The 15751-nt window shown below is 42.8% G+C and overlaps 1 protein-coding gene and 1 long non-coding RNA gene across 5 annotated transcripts in view; one reads left to right on the plus strand and one right to left on the minus strand.

The window, feature by feature from the left end:
* The window catches only part of LOC142108888 (uncharacterized), a 46901-nt gene that overhangs the window by 13117 nt on the left and 18033 nt on the right, over positions 1-15751 (minus strand). The window lies entirely within an intron of this gene.
* Positions 2706-15751, plus strand: part of GNG2 (G protein subunit gamma 2) — a 52886-nt gene continuing 39840 nt past the window's right edge. For 2 of the 4 annotated variants that reach the window (XM_075192846.1, XM_075192848.1), the window contains exon 1: positions 2706-2839. The gene's annotated coding sequence lies outside the window, so the exon portion shown is untranslated. Of the gene's footprint in view, positions 2840-2912; positions 3130-15751 lie in introns of those variants that run through there. The other 2 variants (XM_075192845.1, XM_075192844.1) reach the window with 2 other exon arrangements.

Consider the following 15751-nt stretch of genomic DNA (forward strand, 5'->3'; position numbering starts at 1 on the left):
AAACACTGTAGTGTGTACCCAGCCTAAGTATTGGTCTTTAGATGCAGATGTGACCTGTCTTCCTGTCACTTCCAGTGTTAGGTCACCCTCATACACTGCAACCCGTCCTTGTTCGCGTGGGTTTCCTCTGGGTGCTTCGGTTTCCTCCCACACTCCAAAAACATACTAGAAGGTTAATTGGCTGCTAACAAATTGACCCTAGTCTGTCTGTCTGTCTCTGTCTGTGTGTGTGTGTGTTAGGAAATATAGACTGTAAGCCCCAATGGGGCAGGGACTGAAGTGAGTTATCGGTACAGCGATGCGGAATTAGTGGCGCTATATAAATAAATAGTAATAATAATAATAATAATCTCTCATGGTGTAGATCGGGGCCTCTGAGGTTCTTGCTGTTGTTATCTCTCAATACTATAGATCCTTTATCCGGTGCTTATTTCTCCAGGAACTTTTTCTATACCAAAGTGAATTAAGACATAGCTACATGGGAACTGCTAACAGTCAATTGGCCGGTTGAAGAATGGCGCCATAACTTACATCCCATCGTGATATAAAAAGTTAGAATATACTGAAGTAGCTAAAAGAGTTAGAATTCCAGGCTGAGTAGATGGACCTTATTTTTTGCACTATTCAACTTTCACATCACCTATAGACCAGCAACTAAACATATTATACATATTAACATAGGGCCTGAGTCATTAAGGAAAGTAAAGCATAGAAAAGGAGTAATTTTCCACTTGGCCAAAACCACGTTGCATTGGAGGGGGAGGTAAATTTAAAATGTGGGGACAGATTTATAGTTGGGGATAGGACATGTCCTAGATCAACTTTAAATTTCAGTGTAAAAATAAAGCTATCAAGTATTTGTGTACTACATGAAAAAAACAGCCAGTATTTAACTGCAAAATAATAAACTAATTTGCACCCCTTGCACTGTAACATGGTTTGTCCAGGAGAAGACTTAGGGGTATATTTACTAAACTGCGGGTTTGCAAAAGTGGAGATGTTGCCTATAGCAACCAATCATATTCTAGTTAACATGTGTTTAGTCCATTGTACAAAATGACAGCAAGAATCTGATTGGTTGCTATAGGCAACATCTCCACTTTTTCAAACCTGCAGTTTAGTAAATATACCCCTTACTCTTATTTAGTTTGCTTTGCTCCTTAATGATTCAGGCCCAGAGTGTTTTGCATCAACATAAAGAGAGTTTTGTACCATGCTGACTGGGGCTGCTATCAAATGATGTTGTGTTGACCGTGTTGCACTTCTCCCTGTTACAGTAGGACCAGCTCAGGCCAGAGCACTGGTTGTAGTTATTTCCTCTAGGAGTTTATGGCCTTGGAAGAAACTACAAGAGCTTCTGTGGAACCTGCTGCAACAATGAAGTTCCACTGACTGATACATTGTAACAGACCCCCAGGTGGTAGAATTATTTCACTTGTCACCTGGAAATCCTGCATTGTTAATGCTTCCACAGGACTGAGCTTGGGAAACACGGTTCTCTCAGACAGAAATGCACAAATCCTACAGCTACACTACTGGGAAAGGTGTTCCATCAGTTGAAGCTAATTGAGGTGGCATTAGCAGGTCACTGCCCCTGCCCTAAAAACAAAATTTGTTCCCTCCCTCCTCACTTCTCTGAATGATTGCAGTCATCACATTAGTGCACTCCCTTCTGCCGTCAGCGGTTCTGGTGTTTGGGGGAAGGACGTGCAGTGGGGGCAAGATAAGAACCCTTTTTCTGCTGTCCCTAGAATGGTGCCACCTGAAACAAGACCCCCACCACCACCTCATGGAAGGAATGACCCTGTCTGGCATATAAATAAAGTGGCAAACCAGACCAACATTTATATAATGTTTTTATAATCGCCCCATACTAAAACGCCTGTAGTTTATTCCCCATACCAGGGTTTCCCAAACCCAGTCCTCAGGGCTCCCTAACAGTGCAGGTTTTCCATATCTCCTGGCTGGAGCCCAGGTGTAATCATTACTGACTGACACATTGTAACTGATCCACAGGTGGTATAATTATTTCACTTATCATCTGGAAAACCTGCACTGTTAGGGGCCCTGAGGACTGGGTTTGGGAAACCCTGCCCCATATTAATGGGTCACCGTTTATGGCAATAAACCGTGTATGATCAATAAGGATTAAGTGGAGAATCTGTGTCAATTTGTGACATATTTCTGATTAGTTTACCTGTGAATAATTTAGGAGATTTTAGATAATTGGAGACAAAGAATCAAGTACCACAGTGAGCTGTTTGCAGCAATACTTCGTATAATACATAACTGCATCCTTTAATTTTTGCAAAAAACATATTTCCAGAAATATACATCTGCTCTGTTTCACTCAACTTCATTTTGAAAATACATATTGATAATGGAAACAAAATGTCCTAAAATAATGACCATGTTTTGTTTCCTTTCTAAACCACCCCATATTTGTACTTTACATAATGTTACCACCATCCATTGTTTTCAGGGAGATGCTATGTGTCAGTGAAGGTGTTAAGTCTAGAGGTTAAGCTCTATAATCACCTTTGTTCTATAGCTGGCATAAAATGGGCTGTTTCTACAGCCAGGACAATAGGCTGCTTGATGCCAGAGATTCATTGTACTGCCAGGGTTTAATCACTGAATACAGTTTTCTAATCTAGGGACTGAAAGAGAAAAAAAAATCCCATTTTGCAAGCAGATGATGTAGCCTCTGCTCCTTAATCATGCATGTGTTCATCCCAGGGAACACCCATAGCACACAGCAGATGGCACTTTGAGGGGAGAAAAACAAGAAGTGAGAAGCAGCATTCAGCTGAGGATGCTCTGGCTGTGCCCTGAGGAGGTGAGTATCCCCCAAATCCTCATAGTAAAACTAGAGGCAGAGTAATAAGTGCAGGACACAGCCCAGCACTCAGCTGACGTGCAGCAGGAGAGGCAGACAGATGTGACCAGCCCAGGAGCCCATGTTCAGTCTAGAGGAAGTGGGTGATCTTTAATTTCCTGAGGGTTGAGTAAAAAAAAAGATGGGTGGAGATTTCTCTATCTGGGCTTATTGCTGCTTTCATACAGCTTCTGTACTGCTTCCTACAGAGCTGCACGCAGGGGCTTGGTTACACAGCCTGCAAAACCAAGGTAAAAACCCCATTGCATTGTCTTTTTCTTTATATAACAAATACTCTTGCATGAAACATTTTGTATCATTTATTTGTCATTGTTTAACAAAACATGGTCGATGGTGATTTTTATTTATTTATTTTTGCATTTATTTTAAATGTACATTTATATGCACCTAATAGGGGAAAGGAGTTTTTTTTGTTTGTTTGTTTTTTTGTGCATAGTATTTTTCTTTCTGTGCTGATTTTACCAGTAAAATAACATAACTACCATTTTGTTGCTCTCCAGAGAAAAATCAGAACAGTCATTAACACAGTGTTGGATATGTTTAGTTGCATGCATCCTATTCACTGCTGGTGTGCTGTGATATTTCATTTTTAATCCTATTTAATTAGCAGGGTGATTGTTGCTGTTTATGTTGTGGTTTTTTTTAAAGGCTTCATTTAAAGACGGTGCATCCTATATTTATTGGAATTGCCATATGGGCTTTAAATATGTTGGAGTAAAGAGTGTACCATTGTGCACAGATTGGGGGAGAGGACCAAGGAAGGGGGTGGCAACCCATTTAGCTAAAAATCACTGTTTTCTTTATTTTTTTGCTAATGCCATTCAGAAATACAATGCACCCTCTGTATGACGGCTCTGCTAATAGACAATTTGTAATGGCTGTTTGCAGAAAAGGAAAATTGAAAAACCTGCAGATATGGAAAATATTAGGAAGCCTATGGCATATATATATATATATATATATATATAATATATATATATATATATATATATAATTATTGATGCATTATGCAGCTGTGCATAGCATTTACAGAAAAAAACATTAATTGTCTGTTTAAACCTCTATCCTGCAAATTCAGTGTGCATTATACAGCATCATCTATAAGCTATTTCAGTTCCGTAGCCATGGTTACGGTGTGGTCATTGCATTTTGATGTATTCTTGCAATAAGCCACACCCCTTAAATCAGAAGAATTTTTATTCATCCTTGTATACCACATCTACCATTTCTTACTGCTATTGTCTACATGTGTTATACCGTGATACTGATGCATTTGTCAGTGAAAGTGTTAAGGATTTGAGATTTAGGATGCTATAGAAGATGAGACATCACGGCTTGCATTTAGCTTTTTGACTTTTCCATCTGCTGCTTTTGCAGATATCCTGTGGATTTATGAAAGGTATTTGCATTAATTAGCATTTTTAAGGGCCAAAAAAAAATATCTGTTTTTAAATTAGCTGAATTTAGGGTGTTTCTGTGTTTGGTAAGGAAGCTGCTGAAATAAACTGGATATGGTAATCAATTCAATTGTTTTATTTGTTGCTGTAAAGGACTGCCATCCACAGAGGTGATTTGTGATCCGTCTCATTCACAAACTGATTCATGTGAATAATCCCATTGGGCACACAAAATGGAACAGTCTCCAGACTTCACACACAGGGCTCGCTAATACCTTTATCCAGCATCGCAACCACGAGACTCCAGTGGATTTTTTTAATAAATTTGTTATATTGGCCGGATTTTCATTAAATATAGTTCCAGAGCTTTTGGAAAAAAAAAATCTGTAATCCTCTTTGTCACCATCTGGCCCTCGTCTGGTATGAAATCATTCAATTATAGATTCTGTATAGGGAAAAGCTCTGATAGTCCTTCAAAACTGAAAGGTCCGCTCTGTCCTTTTACTGAATTAATACAATCATCATATCTATAATATAAAACCCAATGTAGAGATGAGGACACCCCCACATTGTGTATTCATGGTGTGTTGCAATCTACCTTTCATTGCATTATTAAGCTTTAGTGAGTGTTATCCCTGGTTGGAGCTGTGTTTTATGTTATTTTATTAGAATTATAGTCCAGTATGCGAAAGATCGACTTCCCTTTCTGAAATTTCCTTCCTATTTTTAAAGCAACTATATGTGACAGTGACCGTAAATCCAAATTCAAGTTTCATTTATTCTATATTTGTTTATGTAGAGTATCTGACTTCTGCAAAATGGTTTAGGAAATCTATGGTCAGAGTTGCTCATAAGCATTTCTTTAAAACAAAAATGCAAATTTGGATTACTTTTTTATTTTATTTTTAAGTTTTTTTTGTAGCAATTTTAGTAAATCGGGATAACTGGACCTTTGTAATGCATTTCATATGACAAGACCCAAATAGACCTGATTCATTTAAGCTAGTTTGTGTATAATTAATATTATTATCCATGTTCTGCTTTTAAGACGTTCTCTGAGTAAAGAACATATATGTTTGTTAGACTATGTTAGGATAAAGATGTTTGTATGTTCAGATGCTTATCGCTATATCTGTAGAACCCCATCTCCACCACCCGAAAGAGCCGGGGATATGATGGATCTGCCGGTGAAACAAGGGGTGTATTGCGCTACCAGTATTTTTTGGGTGTGCCAGCTTAGAATACATTACAGAGGAAACGGTAACACACTGTCAGGGGCAGATGGGTAATTTAAAATTGCCTTATAGGCGGGATCAAGGTGATGGTGCCCGGCCCATGTGAGTGCCGCAATGCTGCCGTACCGGTTATTGCTTTAGACCATGTTAGTTCGTCCTCCAAATCCTTCCCCTTCAAACACAATGGCAATGCTGTCCACAACGCTGTTCGGTCCTTCCTCGAGAAAAGTAGCATGAAGAGGTCCATATTTCCCGACGGTCCCTGTATTCGGAACAAAGTTGTCACTGTGCAGGACAGTCCTCCATATTCGGAGCAGTCCAGCCATACTGAGCTGCTCTCCTACTTATTACTGCAGCTTTCACTCCCTGCGGCTGCTGGTGTCTTAAGTTCTGAAGCTGCCTTTCTGGGTCCTGGAATGTTGGGGCCCTGTTTGGAAAAGGGATAGTGTTCAACAAGTAAACACTTGAGACCTCCCTCCCCCCCAACCAACCCCAAGAGTAAATTATTAGCATTCATATTTAGTAAATAGGCATAATTTTCCCCCAACCAGTCCCACATTAGCAGCCCCCCAACCATTACAACATTACATTAATAGCCATCATCACTGAAAGATTAAGAATAGCCTCCTCTCCCTGCCCACATTACGTTAAGAGCCAGTAGTCGCACCCACACTTAACTTTTTCCAATCTGGAGCTGTATTCCTTCCCTCTGCACAAATAGGTCACTGCATGTATGTCATTGGGGTGGGAATAGGGGAACAGATCAGGCTGCTCCGCGCATGCATAGAATACGGGGGAAGGGCCAGCCACCAGAATCCAGAGCTATGCTGTGGATGGCCTCCTATGCCCGACAATTTCTAGTTAGAAAAAAAAAAATGGATGAACAACTGTAAGACAATGCTGTGATGGATTGGGGGCCACCAGCCTACTGGGAGAACTCCCGCTGAAATCTATGGCCAATCTATCCCTGCACACCGTAAATGCAACATATGATTAGTTATGTATTGTTGGTCCAGATATCTGTTAAATGTGCAGTTATGTGTAGTTGTCAGGTCCACTTTAAGTGCTTTCTGCCTTCCAGGATATGTAGAGGTGATGAATGAAAATAAAAGGTGCTCCCTCCTAATTCCGGAGTCTCCCACAATTACCGGGAGAGTAGACAACTCTCCTTTAAAGAGCATCTGCTGTTTGCTCACAACAAAGGCAGCCATTATCCATGAGAATCTATCCGTTCACTAGGAGCCATGCTTCATTAATATCGGTCATTCAATGTGTCAGCTTCGACACTGGCTCCTAGTGAATTAATTGGCTGCATTATCGTGTATATTGGTTAAACCCGCATAATATCTGCCTCCTGTGTGTGTTAAGCTGGGTACACACTACACTGTTTTCATCCAATAATTGGCTCAAACAGCCGACATACGACCGCTTGTTCAAAAGTCGGGTCAGTGTGTGCAGTGACACGATGGTTGAAAGTCTGCCCAAATGGACGATTATCGCCTCATTTGGTTGGTCATACCGTTTAATATTTTCGGTCCAATCTCGTTTCCGCTGTGCAGTGTGTATAAACTTCCGACCGATCCACAACTGTGAGTACAAAATTACAGTCATTGCTCACGACAACATGTCTGTAAAAAGTCGCTAAAGGGACGTCCGCTCTTCCCTTTATTGTCCTAAACAAGGCTAGTTTGTATGCGGTCCATGAACCGAGCGATCGGATCATCGATCGCATGTAAAATCGCTCGGCATAAAAAGTTGGTCGAAATTTCTGTAGTGTGTACCCAGCTTAAGCAACAAGATATTTTCAAAGGGTCCTATTTGTGCCCCCCTCCCACACCCCAAGTAACCGGAGCAGAAGTGTCAGACTTTCCATACTGTTATGTGAATTAAACAGATGCTCTCTATCCAACCATGGACTGTTCTATGTGTTCAGCCTTATACCCCTCCTCTGATCACAAGTCGATAATTATTGGCCCGGGGTACAAGCTAGAGCAAGTGTCCCGATCCCATTGGGCAGGCATTGCAAATAACCGTTTGTAATATATTTTGCTGTCTGGTGTATTGTACATTGAACTACATTTGCTTATTGTCCCAGAATATCTGGGAGACTCCTGAATTTTTGGTAATTCTCCTGGATTCCCGGGAAAGCAGGCTGTCCTCCCTCATCCTGAATCACGTCATTTGTGTTTGTGTGGGTTTCCTCCTGGTGCTCCGGTTTCCTCCCACACTCCAAAACATACTGGCAGGTTAATTGGTTGCTATCAAAAATTTACCCTAGTCTCTCTCTCTCTCTCTCGGTCTGTCTGTGTGTGTGTGTGTGTGTGTGTGTATATTAGGGAATTTAGACTGTAAGCTCCAATGGGGCAGGGACTGATGTGAGTGAGTTCTCTGTACAGCGCTGCGGAATCAGTGGTGCTATATAAATAAATGATGATGATTTTTACCCAACCCCTTTTGGCCCGTTGATGCGCGGCATTGCGCCAAAAGCGTGGCCTAAATTACGTCTATAGCGGCACCACCACCAGGTAATTGGCAACTTATAGACCTGGAGAATAGCAGACACTATTTGGTGCATAAAACTCTTCACTTTCAATTGATTTGTTTCTGGTAACCTGGGATACAAAGCTGAATGATGGCAAATATACAAAGCAGATACCATTCTGGTGGATAGTATTCATCGCACATCTCATTCGGTTGGTTAGTATATAGTCCAGTCCTAATCCGATGTAGGTTTTCAGTACTTCACTATGTGGAGAACTAGGCTCTTTATAAATAAAAGATAATAATAATGTGATCACTCACAGGAAGTGTGTATACATTTAATTTTGGTAAAAAGAGGAAATGGTGGTGTCTGGTGGGAGGGGGGGGCTAGAATTACCTGTCTGGTATGGGGAGAAGTTGGGGAGGTAGGATGCAAATGTGCTGATTTATATACAATTTGCAGAAATGTGTAATATATAAATTTGTTCTCGGATGCCCCTTTCCTAAAAGGCATCTTCAGATCTGCCAAATTGCACATTGAATCACACATGCTAAATGGTTGTACTATAACTATTTGTCATGCATGTTACATGCATGCCATCCATGCTAGGTAGATGTACAGCATGTGTGTATAGTAATGGCAGTATAGCCATCTAGCATGTGCAGGGGTGGAGTTTTCCTTATATCCTGGAGGCTCCCATGAAGTAATAGAGCAGCTTAAAGAATTGTTTTCCCCCCAGAGTTTATTTATATAGTATGAGTATGTGGGGAGGGGCCTCTGGTCTCATTATGTCTGACCCTGGCCTATAGGACAGCTTCCTGGTTTCTGGCCCCTCCCACGAGGGGCCGCTTCCTCAGAGCTGGCACCCCCCACAGGCCCTGCTTCTTACCTTGTGTGGAGCAGGGATGAGATCTTTTGCTCTTGGGAGGGGGGGAAAGCTGGGCTGTGACACCATAGGCCAGCATAGCCCTCCCAGCCCATTACCAACATAGAGGCGCAGTAGCTTCACAGGTAAGCCTGCGCATAGCAAGGAGAAGCCAGATTGAAAATAAAGACCGTCAATGAGTGACAATATGGGCCTGTTGCCCCGTTGGACGCATGTTGGGTGTAATTTTACACTAAAAAATGCCGCCCGTAAAAAAAACGTTTTTCATTCACCTATGCTGAGTTGGAGGTGTCCAACGCCACACCTATAATCACAGTTTTCGTTATTGCCATCTCAGGATAGCGATACAGCAGAAGATAATAGAGGCAAAAATGTTTCTTAATTTAAATTAAAGCATCTTTTCCAGTGGCTAACATATATCAAAATTATATCTACTATATAAATGCCTAGTGGCGTGTGTGAAAAAAAAAAAAACAAGCTGCAGCGCCACCTGCTGGGCAGAGTTATACACTGACCTATATATTTCTTAAAGGAGAAGTGACAGTTGGGAGTGGTTGGTGGTTGCCAGGGGTGACAGTGGGGAGTTTTTAACACCTTAAGTAGCTTGATGAAGGATGTGGCGATGAAGATGAAGGATGACGTGATGGAGAAAAATGATGAGGTGGTGACATGTGGACAAAACCACGTTAAAAAAGGGCGCTTGCGTCGGGAAGTAACGCTCTTCCCCTGAGGAGGCCTGGGCTAGGCCCAAATGCATGACAAGAACCTTTTTAACACCTTAAGTAGCTTGATTTGACTAGAATGCATGAGTATCATGCACGGGTTAACTTGCGTGTATGTGTGTATATATATATATATATATATATAGATATTTTCTTATTAAATTGTGTCAATAATTGATTTTCTATTGCTGTGGTAATTGCTATCGCCATAGATTAATAAATAGGGACCGAAGACTGAGGGGGGAGCACTGAGTCAGCGTGCGCAGTTACTGGGAGATAGGAGAAACCAGCCAGCAAAGTACAGCATAGACAAAGGAAAAGAGCCCAGATATTAGGGCAGCTCGGCCTCTTCTGTGCATCACTCTGCTGGATACAGACAAACTTCAGCTCTATCCAAAGCTGTTTCATTTGACTGGTAACTGTGAGGAAAATTCACATTTAAAGGCTGTGTTGTTGTTACCTCTGTTTAAGCCATTGGACTAGGAAAATCTTTAAGAAATGTGCACAGATTTGTATGGTTCACTCATCAGCTGCTAATGGTTGTCCTGGAGGGAGTCGTAGCTTCTAGCGGACCTATAGTATTCCTGCTAAGGACTTTCCTCCATCTAAAGAGTAATAGAAGCTGTTGGGCAGCTCTCCAACCACCGGGTACAGGACATCCGGCTGGAGGTTCATTGACATTTGTCACTTTGTTTTAAACAGTTTTGCAGCCGGTCGGTCAGCTGTAGAGATCTAAAGATATTTTAGCGATTTTGGTTGTTACTCTAGAAGCCAAAGAGCACATACGATGGTGGTTGGGAAAACCCTGATCAAAATTAAGATCTCTAAGAACATTATCCAGCGCTTTTCTGATCATTAATCCGTTTTTTATGAGCATGTTTGTGTTTGGATTCGGTGATACAATATTGCATAAGGTACGAACTGTAAGATTATGTCCATGAATAAGACTTTGCTTCTAGTGTCAGTCTGTTGGGACGACGCTAATCCCTCTCCTCATTAAGGCTAAAAAGTCCCTGTCTGCATATTGGGGCCTTCTCTCCGGATAAATGGCGTCCGGGGACCACGCAGTCATGTCTGGCTAGGGCAGACGATGCGCTCACCTGAGATGTCATTGGCATCTTCTCCCTGGCAACATTTTGTCTGCTTCAGTCCACACGGGGACAGTAGAAGACGGATAAACAAACTCCTAAAAAATACGTGTGGGCGTTGTGACACAGGACATGATAGAAGCATCATATTGGAGAAATGCCTCTTTTCATTTTTTAATGGGTGGTATTTGTATTAACTTATGTTGTGGTCGCCATAGCAACCCATCAGATTTATTTTTGTTGTGTGCATTATAGATAAAAGCTAATATCTGGCTGCTATTGGCAACGGCATACCCCCCCTCCACTGCACTAGTTTTCATAAGTGCAAACCTCCCAACAGTCCCTATTTTATTTTGTCCTCAGAAGTGTGTGTGGCCTCACAGCAATATGGGCCTGGTGTAGGTGGAGCTAGTCATATTGTGGGTGGATTAGGGGTGTGGCTTATTTGTGTGTGCCGATTTTTGCTTTTTAAAATGTCTGTAGGTATATGCACCTGAATGTGTTTAATGGTTCAATTTCTTTAGTCATTTACAGGGCGGGCTTGGTGGGGCCTGGTCTATAGGACCATTCAGGGGAATAACTAGATATATGTGGCCCTTATAGCAGAATTTTGTAAGAAGCCCACATGTACCTCCCAATGGTGAAAAACTCACATATACACTGGGGGCTTTGACGAGGAACGAGGGGCCCTTAGCAGCACCTCACTCCACCTATGGCGGCCTTGGGACTGTTGGACCCTAGCTGCTGTGCGAGGCTCTCGGAAAGATACAATGGACCTACACAAAACATTGTCTTTATGGTTGATTACAGGACGTTACTTTAGGTCTAAAGGAATAGAACGGACAATAGATGTGATACAAGTGTTCTTTTTTGGTCATTTGAAATGTTAGAAGTTGGGCCATGGCTGTCGGCTTACTGGGAGAAGCTACATTTTTATGCCTCTCAACCATACTTGCTCTCTTGGGACGTCCAGGAGACTCTAGGATTTCGGGGAGTGCTCTCAGACTCTCGGGAGAGTTCTTCTCCTAGGCCTACTCTTCATGTTAAGAGGGTGGGTCCTTAATCATGCAATTTGCAGAACAAGTCCTTGATTATACTCTCAAATGCTTTAACATGTCTGACGCCCTGGTGCTCTGCACCGAAATAAAGCGAGTGGCCAGTTGTTCATCTAGCGCATCTTAAGGTTCTACAACTTCACAGTCTTTGGAGATGCACGTGGACAGTTAATATGTATCTACATCTGCAGACTGGCAGGCTATTCTGAAAGCATTAAACATATCACATCAAAGTCCAGTCTCCTACTGTGTCAGGACCATTTATGTCTGATGAATTGTGAAGACTGTGAGAAATGTGTCACGTTTGTCATGCAGCTACAACTCTGCATGAGAAGGGGTGTGGTCATGCTCTGCAGGGGAGTGGTAACATCAAATTGAGGAGTGACACATTTCCTCAGGGGCGTGTCCAGCCCTTCCAAAGCACTGATCTGCACTTCCCCCTTTCAGTGATACGTACACCTCTACTGGTGCACATACCATTAAAGTGGCATTCATTAGCAGGGCACCGAATAGGGGCCTGAAAATTAAAATCTTTTTTAACTGGAGGTAAAGGTTGTTCACCTTTCTGCAAAACATGGAACTCCCCTATAAAAGCATCTTTTCCATCGCTCTATGACATTAAGGAAAATCTTGTTCTACAAAGGGAATCGTCAGGTTTGTGTATTGGCGCAGAGCGTTGCACCTCATCCATACTCCACCCAACTACTCCCGGCAGATGGAGTAAACTTCTGCAACCCTACAGACACTGGCTGTAGAAACGGGTGCATTAGATGGAAATTACCCTGATCATTTACTGTATTGAACTAATCCATTGTTAGCTATGTTTGCAGATAAAATTTAGACCAAAAACAGTCGTGATGTTGGTCAGTTGATCTGTTAGCTGAAATGCTAGTGATCACTGTACAGATCAATCATTATCATCATCACCATTTATTTATATAGCACTACTGATTCCGCAGCGCTGTACAGAGAACTCATTCACACCAGTCCCTGCCCCATAGGAGCAGGGACTGAATTCCCTAACATACACACACAGAAAGACTAGGGTCAATTTTGAAAGCAGCAAATTAATCTACCAGAATATTTTTGGAGTGTGGGAGGAAACCGGAGCACCCGGAGGAAACCAACGCAAACACGGGGAGAACATACAAACTCCACACAGATAAGGCCATGGTCGGGAATCAAACTCATGACCCCAGTGCTGTGAGGCAGAAGTGCTAACCACTGAACCACCGTGCTGCCCACTTTTTGAAGCCAGACTAGGAAATTCCCTTTATACAGGATTTGTGCACTTAGTATAATATAGCCGTGGCCTATTTCACCTACAATTTAATTTTTGTCTCTGTAAAATAAAATTACTACAGAGATTCCCAAAGGGTTTCCCCTCTATTAATTGAATTACTGTAAGCGCAGATTGCTCATGAACCTGTCAACGGGCCCAGACCATCTAACCGGGACAGTAACATCTCGCAGGCTCTCAGAGAGGACGCACAAATAGAGATATGATGATCTTTGAAGACTTGACGTTTCCAAAGATAATGGAAAAATTGCTGTAAAATGAAAGCATTGTGAGCGCTTTGTAGGCTTGTAATGCGAGTTTATATCCTGGAGAATTGTGATATACCAAGGCCAATTTGACAGGGTCCCTGGGTACATGTAGCCCCTTACAATGCCCCTAATGATATTCAGGGCTTTAACTAGGGCTGTGCGAGAGGGGCGGCCGCGCTCTCTGCGCGCAACTTGAAGGGGGGGCTGAGGGAATTAATATTTTAGATTAATTTAGTTAAAATTGAGCTTTTGGAGGGGCGTCACATTTCCTTCTTACCCCAGGTGTCAACATTTCTAGTTACGGCTCTAGATGGATTACTCAGCGAGAGCTGTGCTAAAGTAAATATATGTTACGCTGGCCGGTTTATCAAAGGACGAAAAGCCTTTTGTCGGTGAAAATATTGCCAGCAATAGCTCTTTTCTCATTTTGTCCTCTACGTTGATGGCTTATCGTCTTATCGCTGCTATCACTGGAGGTGTGATTTGCCTGTGATGTCTAAAATCTGTATCTACATTTGCAGACCGGCAGGTGATCAAAGAATATCGTCAGGGTGGTTAGGGCTATCTAGCCACTTTGCTGGGCTGATATGCGCATGTGTGAGACGCTAGTTGGCTCACGCAGGCACAGAGGAATGGAGAGGCCAGAACTTTCAGATTCACATGTTGGTTAAAAAAAAAAAAAAAGTTTAAAAAAAAAATTCCGGATTTTTGCAGGACAAAGGGGTTTATTGATCAATAAGCCTCTAAGGGGCCAAGTCACCAGCCAGGCAGAAAAGGCTTTTTCTGCAAGGCTTAGCTTTTCGTAGTTATGCTGGTCTGAGATCAGTTAGTTAATTGACTTAAAAAAGCTTAAGTTTTTCAGAGTTTGATACATGTTCCCAGACTACAATACCCGTAATACTCAATGGGCACTGCGGTCTGGGCAAATGTATCAAGCTCCAAAAAGCTTAGCTTTTCGGAACTTGACCCCGATAACTAACGCCATCTGAAGATGGTCTAAGCCTTTCGATCCTATGGGGAAGAGCATTGTGGTAAAGCAGTGTTCCTCAACTCCAGTCCTCAGGACCCATAACGGTGCTTTCCAGGTGACAAGGGAAATAATTCTACCACCTGTGGATCTGTTAGAATGTGTCTCTCAGTAATGAATACACCTGTGCTTAAGCAAGAAGATATGGAAAACCTGCACTGTTAGTGCTCCCTGAGTACTGGAGTTGAGAAACACTGTGGTAGAGAGATCTTTGGATCCCTCTCCGCAGCCTTCCTGCTCTCCTCTGCGTTAATATACATAAATGATACGTGTATGCGCAGTAAAGACTCCGAGAAAAACCCAGAGTTAACGTTAGAAAGATGCACTGTCCCTGCATGACTTCAGTAGTAAATTACCACGTTAATTCACCTGCTATCGCTGCGAATAAGTGGGCAAAAGTGGGATGCGTAAAAAGAGGCCCATTTAGAACTTAAACATTCCGAATTACGGCTGTATTTAAGGAGCTTGACATGGTCCAAGTGCTCTTATCAAACAGACTCCAATAGGCACTTACCATTGTGCCCTAAGTTCCACTGTGAACCAGTGATTATAGGGCACGAGTTTGGAGGGGGGCGAGGAAGGTGTTTTGGTGGGGGGGGAGGAAGGTGTTTTGGTGGGGGGGGAGGAAGGTGTTTTGGTGGGGGGGGAGGAAGGTGTTTTGGTGGGGGGGGGGAGGAAGGTGTTTTGGTGGGGGGGGGGAGGAAGGTGTTTTGGTGGGGGGGGGAGGAAGGTGTTTTGGTGGGGGGGGGGAGGAAGGTGTTTTGGTGGGGGGGGGGAGGAAGGTGTTTTGGTGGGGGGGGGGGGAGGAAGGTGTTTTGGTGGGGGGGGGGAGGAAGGTGTTTTGGTGGGGGGGGGGGGAGGAAGGTGTTTTGGTGGGGGGGGGGGAGGAAGGTGTTTTGGTGGGGGGGGGGGAGGAAGGTGTTTTGGTGGGGGGGGGGAGGAAGGTGGTCGGAGGTGATTTGAGTCGGAAACGATGAACAGAAATGTTACAAGCGCACAGATGCTCACTGATTAGGATTATATGGCACTTGATTAGATGTAATAAAGCTAGAGAATTGCAATAACTCTGCTTTACAGAAAAGAACATACTCGTACAATCTAGAAACCCACAATTCCTGTTTTGCAGAGTGTCCTGGCATTAGACCTATGCCTGGTAGTCTTATCAAAATCAATCTCCTAATTATCTAACACGTCTCTAAACGCAGCCGGAAGTTGGTCGTGATCAGCCTGTGTGTGCGTTCATCATCCAGTGGATTGTAGTGTGGTCCGGCTTATATCTCCCTTCAACCTGCACTACCGCCTGGTTGTAGCTGGAGGAGCCCCAGGAAAAACTACTGATCGGAGAAGCCTCCGAAATTCCTTCTTTCCTCTTACAGCTCTGCCGAATATCGAGGGTGGTGGGGGTGGACTTG

Source organism: Mixophyes fleayi, chromosome 12 (assembly GCF_038048845.1).
Source record: "Mixophyes fleayi isolate aMixFle1 chromosome 12, aMixFle1.hap1, whole genome shotgun sequence".
Taxonomy (NCBI): Eukaryota; Metazoa; Chordata; class Amphibia; order Anura; family Limnodynastidae; genus Mixophyes; species Mixophyes fleayi.